This window comes from Callionymus lyra, chromosome 11 (assembly GCF_982586985.1).
Source record: "Callionymus lyra chromosome 11, fCalLyr1.hap1.1, whole genome shotgun sequence".
In the NCBI taxonomy this organism is placed as follows: Eukaryota; Metazoa; Chordata; class Actinopteri; order Syngnathiformes; family Callionymidae; genus Callionymus; species Callionymus lyra.
The window spans coordinates 18,470,124-18,484,526 of record NC_141828.1 but is presented as its reverse complement, the minus strand read 5'-3'; the positions used below and the strand labels follow the sequence as shown (position 1 = coordinate 18,484,526).

The window sequence follows — 14,403 nt, the reverse complement described above, 5'->3', positions numbered from 1 at the left end:
TATATTAAACCATGAATAAAATAGTTTGTTGTGAGGATGGAGTGTGATTGTCATGCAGAGTTAAGTTAAGACTATACTTTCAGGGATCATTTCTATAGTTGTTAACTTGAGAAATGTGTTTCTAGAGTGTTTGGTGTCACTAACCACAATGAAGAGTCATGATATTCCTTCCTGAGCATGAAGCAGACAGAGAATAATGATTTACTTCATATGTTCACTGTCATTGATGATCCTTCTTTACTTCCTTGTGTAGTATTGAGAGGAGGAATATGATCAGAGTGGTTCTTTTATCTTCTTAATGTAACATTTAAATGAGCTGTGGCCAAATTGGTTGGAATACTCCATCACTTTGGTAGAATGTTTAAAAACACTATCTATGAAACAAAACCTCTTGACAGCTAATTTTCCTTGTATACTGAACCTATTTGGATAATTCAAATCTAGATTATTCTCATCAAAATAATATGTTGACAAAGTATTATTGAATTACATTTAGAGACATTTATGGATCTATGAACAGTAACTGTTTCGTCATTTATTATTTTTGAACCGCAATACATGTAAATTAAACTAGTTATGGCTTCATAAGGCTTTATGATGCAGCTGTGTAATGAAGACACCGTATCATGGTACAGTTGTGTATTTTGAGGGCCACTAGATGGCACTCTCTTCTTTACAATGTTAGGGTATAATCCAATAATTTAATGAATCCTGGCATAATTTTAAATTTAGCGTGACATCCAGTGGCCTTAAAATGAAATTACTGTATCATGATTAGGTGTTTTCACCACACAGGTGTATCATGAGGCCTCATCAACCATCATTAATTAATACCTACAAGAATATTTCTAAGATTATCTGGAACATTGTTTTAAAAACCTATAGATTCTGTGACTACGTTTAGTTTTAGTTTTTTTAAGTCATCCAGTGAAAATCATGTGAAATGTGAATTGTGTTGAGTTTTCACATTGAAACAACCCTTTTTTTGCTACAGTTACTTAATAAATATCGTAGAAATTCTAATAAACCAATAGATTAAAAAAAAATGTCTACACCTAACTTATGTTTTTAACAACATTTGTAAATTTTGTTCAATGGATTCATATGAGTTTTTGTCTTGAGTATCTTTGCGTTTTTTTGTTTATTTTATGTTTAATCTTGATTTGAAAATAATTGTGTATTTGCTGTGAAATTCATAAAGCATTTGTTCGCTTTTCCTCATGTCTGAGCAATTTAATGAATCACAGAAATAAAATGTTTAATCAACCGTCACTTTAATAGTTTGTTGTGAGGATGGAGTGTGATTGTCATGCAGAGTTAAGTTAAGACAATACTTTCAGGGATCATTTCTATAGTTGTTAACTTGAGAAATGTGTTTCTAGAGTGTTTGGTGTCACTAACCACAATGAAGAGTCATGATATTCCTTCCTGAGCATGAAGCAGACAGAGAATAATGATTTACTTCATATGTTCACTGTCATTGATGATCCTTCTTTACTTCCTTGTGGAGTATTGAGAGGAGGACTATGATCAGAGTGGTTCTTTTATCTTGTTAATGTAACATTTAAATGACAGAATGGATTTGTAATTTAGATGTACTAGCAATGTATCAAGGTACATTTTCTAATGTACTGTACATGCAATCAAATATTCTCATCAAATGTTTACAAATTATTAAATCACATTTAGTGACATTTATGGATCTGAAAGAGTAACTGTTTTGCCGTTAATTATTTTTAAACATCAATAAATGTGATAAGAGTTTTTTTGGATTGCATAAACACTAAAATCAAGTCATACACAATTATAAAAACCTTACACTCATAGAGCAAAACTCCTTTTAAAAATGTCTACACACAGTCAATTGCAAAACACTGAACACACTTGTATACATTAAACACAGATGTATATCGTGATTTCACTTCCTTGTAAATTCCAAAGAACTGACTTTCAATTGACCAAACTCATGATGTAACTGGTTAAACACAACACTCAGGTGCACCAACACATGGCTGCTTCAATGTAGACGCACCAATCAGGTTGAAGCACTAGAAAAAGGCAGCAGGTGAGTTCACCTGTCTTCTACCATAATGGAACGAGTAAGGCGAGGAAGAGTAAGAATGAGAGGAGGAATACAAAGAGAAGGAGAAGGAGGTTAAGGCATAGGTCATGCCAGAGGACGAGGAAGACTAGAACCAGGAATACATGCCGTAAGAAGGAGAGGACCAAATGTATTCTATGAAATCCAGGCAACATTAGTTGATCATGTGGTGAACCATGGACTGATGCTGAGAGTTCAGACAAATCTTAGCAGGTTTACAGTGGCATTTGTGATCAGGGAATTTTGACAAGAGAACAGGTAAAAACAAATGTTTCTACAAAGTAATCAACTGCTTAGTATGTACCATATCAGCACTGTTGATACTGGTTCCTGTGTATATCTTTGCACGTAGGATTCAGGGGCGAGAGCGACAAGGAGGGAGAACATGGTTCTAGACAATAATGCAATAACTCTCACAGAAATTAAAGTCAACGTCATTAGGAACGAAGGCATTTTCAATAATGTCCATCAGGTCTCCCTCTCAACACTGGCTCGCATCCTGAAAAGACATCAAGTTCAAATGAACCAACTGTATCAAGTGACTTTTGAGCAGAATTCGAAGAGGAACAAACAGCTGTGGCGTGAGTATGTGGAGGTTTGTATTGTTCACTCTATCACTGTGATGTTACACACTGCAAGCTACATTTACTGTGTATCAGATCCATGCTATACACTAAACAATTAAAACACCTTAATCTTCTTTATAATTCTCTTCATCACTTATTAGAGTGTCTGAAGACATTTAGGCTTAAAAACAAATGTTAGTAAAGTAAAAGGTACTTGGATTGTGACTTGAGCCCATGGAGTATGTTTGCATTAAAATGATTTATTTTTTACAGAGTTATAAAATAATAATAATTCTAATAAACCATGAATAAAATAGTTTGTTGTGAGGATGGGGTGTGATTGTCATGCAGAGTTAAGTTAAGACTATACTTTCAGGGATCATTTCTATAGTTGTTAACTTGAGAAATGTGTTTCTAGAGTGTTTGGTGTCACTAACCACAATGAAGAGTCATGATATTCCTTCCTGAGCATGAAGCAGACAGAGAATAATGATTTACTTCATATGTTCACTGTCATTGATGATCCTTCTTTACTTCCTTGTGGAGTATTGAGAGGAGGAATATGATCAGAGTGGTTATTTTGTCTTGTTAATATAACATTTGAAAATGTGCATTTACAACAAGAGTTAAACTCAACACAACATTTAACTTTAACAGATTGTTTCTAAAATGTGACCATGAAAGAGAGAGTAACTTTGTAATTTGTACGTACTATCAAAAAGCATTGATAGTATTGGAACCTTATTATCAGGTGCAATCATCAGTTTCAGTTTTGTCCACATAATAACAAAATGTATTCAAAGCTTATTTTCGTTGAAAACTGAAAATACAACTTAAACAATTCTAAACTAGAAAATTATCATCAAAACAATAGATTTTTTATTTAGATGTACTAGCAAAAAGTAACAAGGTACTGTATGTTTTCTTATATTCTAAAGATACAATCAATATAATTACATTCAAGAATATTCTCATCAAAATAATATGGTTACAAAGTATTATTAAATCACATTTAGTAACATTTATTGCTTTAAAAATAGTAACTGTTTCGTCATTCATTGTTTTTCAAGAGCAATAAATGTAAATAAAACTAGTGATGGGTTAATGAGGCTTCATGAATAACCAGAGAATAATGATTTACTTCATATGTTCACTGTCATTGATGATCCTTCTTTACTTCCTTGTGGAGTATTGAGAGGAGGAATACGATCAGAGTGGTTCTGTTATCTTGTTAATATAAGATTTAAATGAGAATGGATTTGTAATTTAATGTAATAGCATAAAGTATCAAGGCAAGTTTTTTAATACACTATGAGGTAAGGTAAGGTAAGGTAAAACTTTATTGATATACATACAATCAAACAAATTATATTCAAGAAAATTCTCATCAAAATAATATGGCTACAAATTATTATGAACGACATTTAGTGACATGTATCGCACTAAAAATTGTAACTGTTTCAATGTTCATTGATTTTTAACAGCAATAAGTATAAATAAAACTAGTAATAGGTTAATGAGGCTTCATGAAATAGTTGTGTAGCTGTCTCATGACACACTGCCCTCATGTTGAAAGGTCACTCTCTTCTTTGTAATGTTAGGATCTATTCTAATAATTCAATTTAACCTGGCGTCAATTTTAAACTGAGGGTGTCATCTTGTGGTCTTTGAAATGAAGTCACTGTATCATGATACTGTTCTGTCCTCAATGCTTAAATAACATTGGCGTTTTACCACCACCTGCTGGTGATCGTTGAGAACTGCGCCGTGTCTGCTTTTGATGATGTCATCAGGGAGAGTCTGAAACGAATGTTATGAGCGGAGCGGTTTCACGTGTTTTATTCTTTCCAAAAGTTGGTCTTACAGGCATTGTCGGTAGGTTTCACTAGGCAGGCATTACTTTAACCGTCATACAGTTCAGGAAACGTTTGACTTGTTCTTCTGTTTAGAAATGTTAACTTAACATAGCATAACGTAGCATTTAAGAGCTAATCTTCGTCGATACAGTGTGTTCATTTCTGCTGTTAATAAGGACTCATGAAGGCATTGCATCGTATGTTTCAGTTTTACCCAAATCAATTGACCTCAGTAAAGAGAGTACATCTTCAACCCTCTTGTCATGTCGTCCTTGGTGCAGAGTTTAATCTGACTGTCGACTCTAGCAAGGCGTTAGAGACCGGGGACAGTACAGTAAAAGGACTGAACGACGAAACCAAACAGTTCATTAAGAAAGGAAGTATTTCACTGTACGAAATAATGTCTGAAAAATCATCACATGGTTCACTAAGGACTCGATGAAATACTTCCTGCTCATCTCGGCATTCTAAATGTTCATCAGCCAGCAGAGTAGCTGCTGCACAAGCTCGGGCAGAAGCTGAAGCAGCCAAAGCTGAAGCATCATTTGCATTAAAAGAAAGTGACTTGAAACTACAAAAGGCAGAATTAGAAGCAACATCACAGTTAAAGAAAACCCGCTTAGAAGCGTCTTTGGACAGGCTGCGTATTGAGAAAAAGGCTGCCGTTGCAACAGCAAAAGCAGAGGTGTGAGAAGCAGCAATATTTCAAGATGGTGACAGTGATACTCACAGCCATGTTCGAGTTGAAACTTGTGATCCAAGAACACGCACAAGTGAATATGTAACAGCCCAGTATGTAAACACATCACCTCCCACTGCCTCTCATGTAATAGCTACTGCAAAAGACAACTTACATCTTCAACAAGATTACATTCAAACGGAAAACTCAACCAATAAGGACATCAAAGAATGACCAATAGAGACTCCATATACAGAAATGAAAGCCCTTTTTACACAGAGCAAAAGCCAAGACACAATTATGGTGTTGCTGTTCCAAGCAATATGTTCTATCACACACCACTAGGTGTCCCCCACAACAACAATGAGCCATCATCTCCCCAGATAGATGAAAATAGAGGTGTTTCTGACCTTGTGAGATTCATTGCTCGTCGAGAACTTGTATCTACAGGACTCACACACTTTAACGACCACCATGAAAACTATAGAGCCTGGAGAGCATCGTTCATAAATGTCACCAAAGGACTTGACCTCTCGGATTGTGAAGAGCTTGACCTTCTTGTCAAGTGGTTGGGAAAAGAGTCATCTGAGCATGCCAAACAAATAAGAACTGTTCATGTCAATCACCCTGAACGTGGTCTCAAAGCAGTCAGACTTAGTCGGCTTAAGTTACCTTGACACATCTCGCGGTGTTAGTCCTGTGATACAAAAACTGCCATTTTACTTACAAGAGAAATGGTTAACATTAGGATTCAAATACAAATAAGAGTATAGGGTCCCTTATCCACCATTTGGTTTCCTCGTAGACTGTGTGTGTCAACAGGCTAAAATGCGAAACGACCCTGGCTTCACAGTCCCAGCCATAAGTAATGAAACCCTACCTTACCTTACTATCAAAGAAATATGAACAGGATTGATAGCCAAAGATCTGTTGCTGTGCTTAAAACAAGAGTTTCAGCCGAATCGCCACCAAACCCAACTGATCACACATATTCACTACTACAGAGGATCTAGCAAAACATTGCCCTCTGCACAATAAGCCCCACCCTCTACAGAAATGCCGTGAACTCAGAGTGAAACCAATCGAAGAAAGGAAAGAGTTCTTAAAGAAAAAGGGTATTTGCTATAGGTGCTGCAGTGCTGTACACTTGGCAAAGAACTGTAAAGAACAAATTAATTGCACAGAGTGTGGCAGCGGGACACACGTTTCTCTACTACACTACGGCCCTGCACCATGGTTGCAACAACCACAAACCCCTCTTCCAGAGAACGGCGGAGAGAGAGACTGTGATCAAGAGGATCCTGCAGTTTCTACCACATGCGGAAAGGATGACTCAGGACGCTCCTGCTCTAAGATATCCCTTGTCAAGGTATACCCAGCTGGTCATCCTGAGGCTGCAGTCAGAATGTACACCATACTGGATGATCAAAGCAACAGATCTCTTGCACGCTCAGAGTGTTTTGATCTATTTAACATCTCAGACTGCCCCACTCCATATTCTCTGAAAACGTATGCAGGAACAGTGAAAACGGCAGGCAGACAAGCTCATGGATTCATTGTCGAGTCCATAGATGGCAGTGTTGCACTCTCTTTGCCAACACTGATTGAATGCAATGAGGTACCAGATAACCGTTCAGAAATACCAACACCTGATGTAGCATTAAACCACTCCCACCTGAAACACATCACAAAACATATCCCTTTGCTTGATCCACAAGCCACTATTATGCTCTTATTAGGGAGAGACATCATCAGAGTTCACAAGGTCCGAAGACAGATCAACGGCTCACATGATGAACCCTACGCCCAAAAGTTGGATTTAGGCTGGGTAATCATCGGAAATGTGTGCATAGGAGATACTCACAAACCAACGTCGGTTAGCTGCTACTACACTAACATACTGAGTAATGGAAGGCCCTCTCTCTTCGAACCATGCCCCAATGGTCTCATCGTGAAGGAGAGATTTGACAAAGAGGAGTATAAACCAAATCGCTTCAGCACGATGCGATACATGGACAGTGATGTCTTTCAGACAACAAAGGAAGATGACAGAAGCCCCTTCAGTAGAAGACATGCTGTTCATCAATATTATGGACAAAGAAGTTTATAGGAATGAAAGTAACAGCTGGGTGGCCCCCCTTCCATTCAGAGCTCAACGGCCACAGCTTCCTAATAACCGCTCACAGGCAATCCAACGCCTCATGTCACTGCAACGGTCTTTCAAGAGAAAACCTGAACAATTCATCTCATTCATGAAAAACATCTTTCAGAATGGACATGCCGAGAAGAGTCCTCCACTACAACCTGATGAAGAGCATTGGTACTTGCCCTGTTTTGGTGTCTATCACCCTAAGAAGCTCTCTCAGATAAGAGTCGTCTTTGACTCTAGTGCGCAGCACAAAGGCCTCTCTCTGAACCAAGTATTGTTGACGGGTCCAGACCTTAACAACACACTGATAGGGGTTCTACTTCGATTCAGGAAAGAGCCAATAGCATTTACTGTGGACATACAGCAAATGTTCCACTGCTTCCTTGTACGGCCTAAAGATAGAAACTTTCTCAGGTTCCTATGGTTTGAGGACAATGACCCCAACAAAGAAATTGTAGAGTTCCGCATGAATGTCCATGTCTTTGGTAATAGCCCCTCCCCTGCAGTGGCTATCTACTGTCTCAGGCGTGCAGCAGAGGAAGGCAAGGATGAATATGGAGAGGATGCAAGGCAATTTGTGGTCCGTGATTTCTATGTGGATGATGGACCTGAAATCTCTTCCAACACCAGAGGCTGCCATTAGCTTACTTAAGAGGACACAGGACATGTTGGCTGGTTCTAACCTTCGGCTACACAAGCTTGCATCAAACAGTAAGGATGTGATGGATGCCTTTCCGTGTGAAGACCATGCCACTGACTTAAAAGATCTTGACCTTGCCTCAGAAACTCTGCCCATGCAACGAAGCCTAGGCTTACATTGGGACTTAAACTCCGACAGTTTCACCTATCATGTCCAAAATGAGAGGAAACCATTTACACGTAGAGGAGTTCTTTCAACAGTGAACTCTCTGTATGATCCTCTTGGTTTTGTGTCCCCTGTTACAATTCAAGGGAAAGCCCTTCTTCAAGAGCTGACCACAGACACATCAGAATGGGATGCCCCCTTGCCTGTGGAGAAGGAGAAGCCATGGGATATCTGGAGAGATTCTTTGCATGAGACTACAGAACTTAAGCATCCCCAGACCCTACACATCTGCATCGTTATCTGCAGCAAAACACACAGAGCTCTGCGTCTTCTCAGATGCTTCGGAGAAAGCAATAGCTGCAGTTGCTTATTTGAAAACCATTAATGAGGAAGGAAAGATCCATGTTGGTTTGGTCTCAAGCAAAGCCAGGCTCGCGCCACGTCCAGAGCACACCATCCCAAGGTTGGAGCTATGCGCAGCAGTCATGGCAGTGAACCTCTCCGAGGTAATTATCTCTGAAATTGACATTCTATTCGATGCAGTCAACTATTACACTGACAGCAAGGTTGTGCTTGGCTATATTAACAATGAGAAAAGAAGATTCTACGTCTATGTCAGTAACCGCGTTCAGAGAATCCGACGGAGCACATCACCCAGTCAGCTCTAGAAACATTTGAAATTATGGAGCCTGGTCAAGATCCTGAAATCCGACCCCTTGTGGCAACATTCTTAACCAAAGTACTCGAACACCTTGGGTCTCTGCGTTTCACTTGCTTCTCGCAGTGGCGTTCCCTCATGAGAGCAGTTGGAGCCCTGATTCATATTGCACAGTGTTTTAAAGACAATAAGGACAAGGCTAGCAGTTTGTGCAAAGGATGGCACCACTGTCATTTCCCACCAATGGTCGAGGCTCTCAGGCAAAGTAAGTCAGTCATCATCAAGACTGTGCAACAGGAAGTGTATGACGAGGAAATGTAATGCCTAGCATCCAGAAATAAAATTACCAAGACCAGTTCACTTTGGTCTCTAGATCCATTCATCGACACAGATGGGTTGTTGAGAATAGGAGGTCGCCTTTCCGAAGCAGACTTGGTACCAGATGAAAAGAGACCACTAATCTTACCAAGTCGTAACCATGTAGCTCTTCTCCTAGTTCGTCACTTTCATGAGCAAACACATCATCAAGGACGACACTTCACAGAAGGGGCAATCCGATCAGCAGGATTTTGGATCGTTGGAGGAAAGAGATGTGTAAGCAAGTCGATATTTCAGTGTCACTTGTCGAAAACTTAGAGGGAAGTGCGAAATTCAAAAAATGTCAAACCTTCCCCAAGAAAGAACCACCATTTACAAATGTTGGCATGGATGTGTTTGGGCCCTGGTCAGTGTCAGCACGACGCACAAGAGGAGGACATGCTGAGAGTAAACGATGGGCGGTTATCTTCACCTGTTTATGCATCAGAGCTATTCATATTGAAGTCATTGAATCCCTCGACTCTTCAAGCTTCATAAATGCATTCAGAAGATTTCTGGCCATCTGAGGACCCGTGAAGCAGATACGTTCCAACAGGGGAACTAATTTCATCGGAGCCTCCAAAGACTTGAAAATTCCCTCAAACGTTGATGAAAAGCCTGTCCCAACATTTCCTTTCGGAACAAGGATGTATGTGGACTTTCAACACGCCACACTCATCTCACATGGGAGGAGTATGGGAAATAATGATTGGCATCACACGGCGTATTCTAGATTCTATGCTGCTTCAAATGGTGTCTTCCAAGCTGACACATGAGGTGCTCACAACCTTTCTGGCAGAGGTTACCGCCATTGTGAACAACCGTCCTCTGGTACCAGTCTCTACAGATCCAGCAGATCCCTTCATTCTCACGCCCGCATCGCTGCTGACCCAGAAAGCTGGCCCTTGCCCTGCTCCACTTGGGGACTTTTGGGACAGAGACTTATTCAAACAGCTATGGCGCAGAGTTCCAACACATTCTGGCGAAGATGGCGTCAGCAGTATCTCTCAACATTGCAGATTCGCAGAAAATGGATATCTGACCAGCCAAATCTAAGGAAAGACAGTGTAGTGCTTCTCAGAGATCAATGCAAGAGGAGCGACTGGCCCATTGGCATTATCACAGATGTGTACCCCAGCAAGGATGGAAGAGTACGAAAAGTGCAAGTGAAAGTTATCAAAAAGAATGGACCAAACATGTACATCAGACCTGTCAATCAGATAGTTTTGCTGATTTCTCTGGATAACTAAGAAATTGCATGTTTTTAGTCGTCATTTCAAGTAGTGAAACCCCCAGGTTTCAGACGGGGAGTGTTCTGTCCTCAATGCTTAAATGACATTGGCGTTTTACCACCACCTGCTGGTGATCGTTGAGAACTGCTCAAAGATGTGCCGTGTCTGTTTTTGATGACGTCATCAGGGAGAGTCTGAAACGAATGTTATGAGCGGAGCGGTTTCACGTGTTTTATTCTTTCCAAAAGTTGGTCTTAAAGACATTGTCAGTAGGTTTCACTTGGCAGGCATTACTTTAACCGTCATACAGTTCAGGAAACGTTTGACTTGTTCTTCTGTTTAGAAATGTTAACTTAACATAGCATAACGTAGCATTTAAGAGCTAATCTTCATCGATACAGTGTGTTCATTTTTGCTGTTAATAAGGACTCATGAAGGCAATGCATTGTATGTTTCAGTTTTACCCAAATCCATTGACCTCAGTAAAGAGAGTACATCAACCCTCTTGTCACGTCATCCTTGGTGCGGAGTTTAATCTGACTGTCGACTCTAGCAAGGCGTTAGAGACCGGGGACAGTACAGATACAGCTGTGTATTTTGAAAGGCCACCAGATGGCGCTCTCTTCTTTACCATGTTTGGCTATAATCCAATAATTCAATGAATCCTGGCATCATTTTAAATTTAGAGTGACACCTAGTGGCCTTAAAATGAAGTTTCTGTATCATGATACAGGAATATTTCAGAGATTATCTGTAACATTGTTCTATAAACCTACAGATTTTGTGACTAAGTCTATCTTAGTTTTTTTACGTCATGCAGTGAAAACCATGTGGAGTTTGAATTGTGTTCTTGTTGTATGTTCACATGTAAACAACCTTTTTTTCTACTTTTAAATAATAAATATAATAATTATATTAAACCATGAATAAAATAGTTTGTTGTGAGGATGGAGTGTGATTGTCATGCAGAGTTAAGTTAAGACTATACTTTCAGGGATCATTTCTATAGTTGTTAACTTGAGAAATGTGTTTCTAGAGTGTTTGGTGTCACTAACCACAATGAAGAGTCATGATATTCCTTCCTGAGCATGAAGCAGACAGAGAATAATGATTTACTTCATATGTTCACTGTCATTGATGATCCTTCTTTACTTCCTTGTGGAGTATTGAGAGGAGGAATATGATCAGAGTGGTTCTTTATCTTGTTTATGTAACATTTAAATGAGAGAAATCATTTTGATTTTGAAGTATCAATCTCATAAATATGGTCAACAAAAAAAAAGTTTAATGAAGTAACTTTAAATTCACTCCAGTTGCTTCACTTTACAACAATAAACTTGACCTGCATACATGAGAACCTACAGATTTTTAAATTTTTCACTTTTTTATTTTTTTACGATGAATACAAAACATACATAAAATTGAGGCCACTAGATGTCACTCTTAAGTTCGAGAAATGGTGCCAGATTCCATTTAAGTATTGAAATAGAGCTAAATATTATAAAGAGAGTAACATCTAGTGGCCTTAAACATGAAGACACTGTCATGATATGGTTTAAAAACAAAGAACGACAAAACAGTTACCGTTCATAGAGCGGTAAATGTCACTAAATGTTATTAAATGATCTTAATTTTCAGTATTCAATAAAAATTAGCTTTCAATACTTTTTGATAGTTTATCTATATGATAAATTCTCTCTTTCTTTATTAGTCACATTTTGTTAAAATTCCACCAAAGTCTGAGAGTTTCACCCAATTTGGTAATAACACAAATTTAAATGTTATATTAACAAGATAAAAGAACCACCCTGATAATATTCCTCCTCTCAATACTCCACAAGGAAGTATTGCATCTTAATTTCAAAACATTCAATCTTGCTGTGAAAATCATTATGGAGCAGGAGTTTCCTTTTTATATACATGTAATATGCATGTTGTGTATTAACTGGGAAACATAAATGGTGTTAGTTTTCTAGTCTTCTGTTTGTGAGATAAAGTAATGCTGGAAAAAAGTATATAATCAACCGTCACTTTATTGGGTTATTGTGAGGATGGAGTGTGATTGTCATGCAGAGTTAAGTTAAGACTATACTTTCAGGGATCATTTCTATAGTTGTTAACTTGAGAAATGTGTTTCTAGAGTGTTTGGTGTCACTAACCACAATGAAGAGTCATGATATTCCTTCCTGAGCATGAAGCAGACAGAGAATAATGATTTACTTCATATGTTCACTGTCATTGATGATCCTTCTTTACTTCCTTGTGGAATATTGAGAGGAGGAATATGATCAGAGTGGTTCTTTTATCTTGTTAATGTAACATTTAAATGACAGAATGGATTTGGAATTTAGACATACTAGCAGAAACTCTCAAGTTAAGTTTTCTTATATAGTCTACATACAATCAAAAATGATATTCAATAACATTCTCATGAAAATAATATGGTTACAAATTATTATTAAATCACATTTAGTGACATTTATGGCAGTACAAATTGTTAAACTCAGCCCAAAGGCTGTTAACTGTGTGACAGGGAATGAATTTCTTAAATTAAGGTAAATTAATTAAGATAAAGGTAAATTAGATGTACTACTAAAAAGTGTCAAGTTAAGTTTTCATATACTATACATACAATCAGAATTATTCTAATCAAGAATTTTGTAGTCAAAATGTTTTCAAAGGTTTATTAAAATACATTTAGTGACCTTTACAGTAACTGTTTTGTGATTCATTGTTTTTTAACAGTAGTAAATGTAATTAATACTAGTGATGGGTTGATGAGGCTTCATGATACACCTGTGTAGTGAAGACAGTTTATCATGATACAATGTTTTAAATTTAAAGACCACTAGATGGCACTCCAAGTTGGAAAATGATGCCAGGTTTCATTGATTTGGTGGATCAGAGCCTAACTTACAAAGAAGAGATTGCCATCTTGTGGCCTTAAACAAGAAGACACTTTCAATATACAGTTTAAAAACAATAATTGACAAAACAGTTACTGATCATAGAGCCATAAATGTCAAAATGAAATTTCATTATCCTTTGTAAACATTATATGGATGAGAACAAGTTGAAAGAACCATTCTGATCATATTCCTCCTCTCAATACTCCACAAGGAAGTAAAGAAGGATCATCAATGACAGTGAACATATGAAGTAAATCATTATTGATTCATTAAATTGCACAGACATGAAGAAAAGCAAACACATGCTTTATGTATTTCACAGCAAATATACATTACATAAACTAAAAAAAACTCAAAGATATTCAAGACAACAACTCATAAGAATCCCTGAAAAAAAACAAAAAAACACTAATACACGTATGTCTAAGATGATCTGGAACATTGTTGATAAAACCTACAGTAGCATAAATCTATCAATACAATTTTAAGTACATGTTCTATCACTTAAATAATAATAAAACTCATTTACTATTACTTTAATAGTTTGTTGGGTGGATGGATTCTGAAGCTTATGCAAATTAATACTTTCATTTCCATTTGATCATTTCTATAGTTGGTAACTTAAAACCTTTATTTCTAAACTATTTGGTTTCACTTACCACGATGAAGAGTCATAATAGTGTTAAGCAGATAAAGAATAATGATTTACTGCACATGTTTTTAAAAATATGCATATGTCAGGGAGACTCTGGGGGAACAGGCTATCATCCCTGTACTACAATAAAAAGTAATTGCACATCCACTAATGTAGACGCTCTCTTTGTCAAAGTGTCCGCTGGGAGTATTAGCACTGTGGCGAAGCTTATTTGTTTTTTGAGTGTTTGTTTTTTTTTGCATCCAGCATGAACACACAAAACACAGCGCTGGAGCCTTCTAGCGTGCATTCTTTTTTAATTTCAAGGACGTGGCTTTCACTGGTTTTCATCCCCAAAATCCGCATTTGAATTTGACAACTTGTTTGTAAAAATGTACAGTCTTAGTCTTTTTTGTGTATGTAATGAGTTTTTTTAAGTGTATTTATTCTGTATGAA

At 37.6% G+C, this 14,403-nt stretch overlaps 5 non-coding genes across 5 annotated transcripts; all 5 read left to right on the top strand.

Annotated features, from left to right (window-relative positions):
* The first annotated feature begins 67 nt into the window (after positions 1-67).
* On the top strand, positions 68-283 carry LOC148069453 (small nucleolar RNA U3). The gene has a single exon (XR_015713033.1). It is a non-coding gene; the product is annotated as a small nucleolar RNA U3 (small nucleolar RNA).
* A 1,041-nt stretch (positions 284-1,324) lies between these two features.
* Positions 1,325-1,540, top strand: LOC148069452 (small nucleolar RNA U3). The gene has a single exon (XR_015713038.1). It is a non-coding gene; the product is annotated as a small nucleolar RNA U3 (small nucleolar RNA).
* A 1,487-nt stretch (positions 1,541-3,027) lies between these two features.
* On the top strand, positions 3,028-3,243 carry LOC148069451 (small nucleolar RNA U3). Its single transcript, XR_015713065.1, has one exon. It is a non-coding gene; the product is annotated as a small nucleolar RNA U3 (small nucleolar RNA).
* An 8,138-nt stretch (positions 3,244-11,381) lies between these two features.
* LOC148069450 (small nucleolar RNA U3) lies at positions 11,382-11,597 on the top strand. Its single transcript, XR_015713064.1, has one exon. It is a non-coding gene; the product is annotated as a small nucleolar RNA U3 (small nucleolar RNA).
* An 888-nt stretch (positions 11,598-12,485) lies between these two features.
* LOC148069449 (small nucleolar RNA U3) lies at positions 12,486-12,701 on the top strand. The gene has a single exon (XR_015713034.1). It is a non-coding gene; the product is annotated as a small nucleolar RNA U3 (small nucleolar RNA).
* The last annotated feature ends 1,702 nt before the right edge of the window (positions 12,702-14,403 follow it).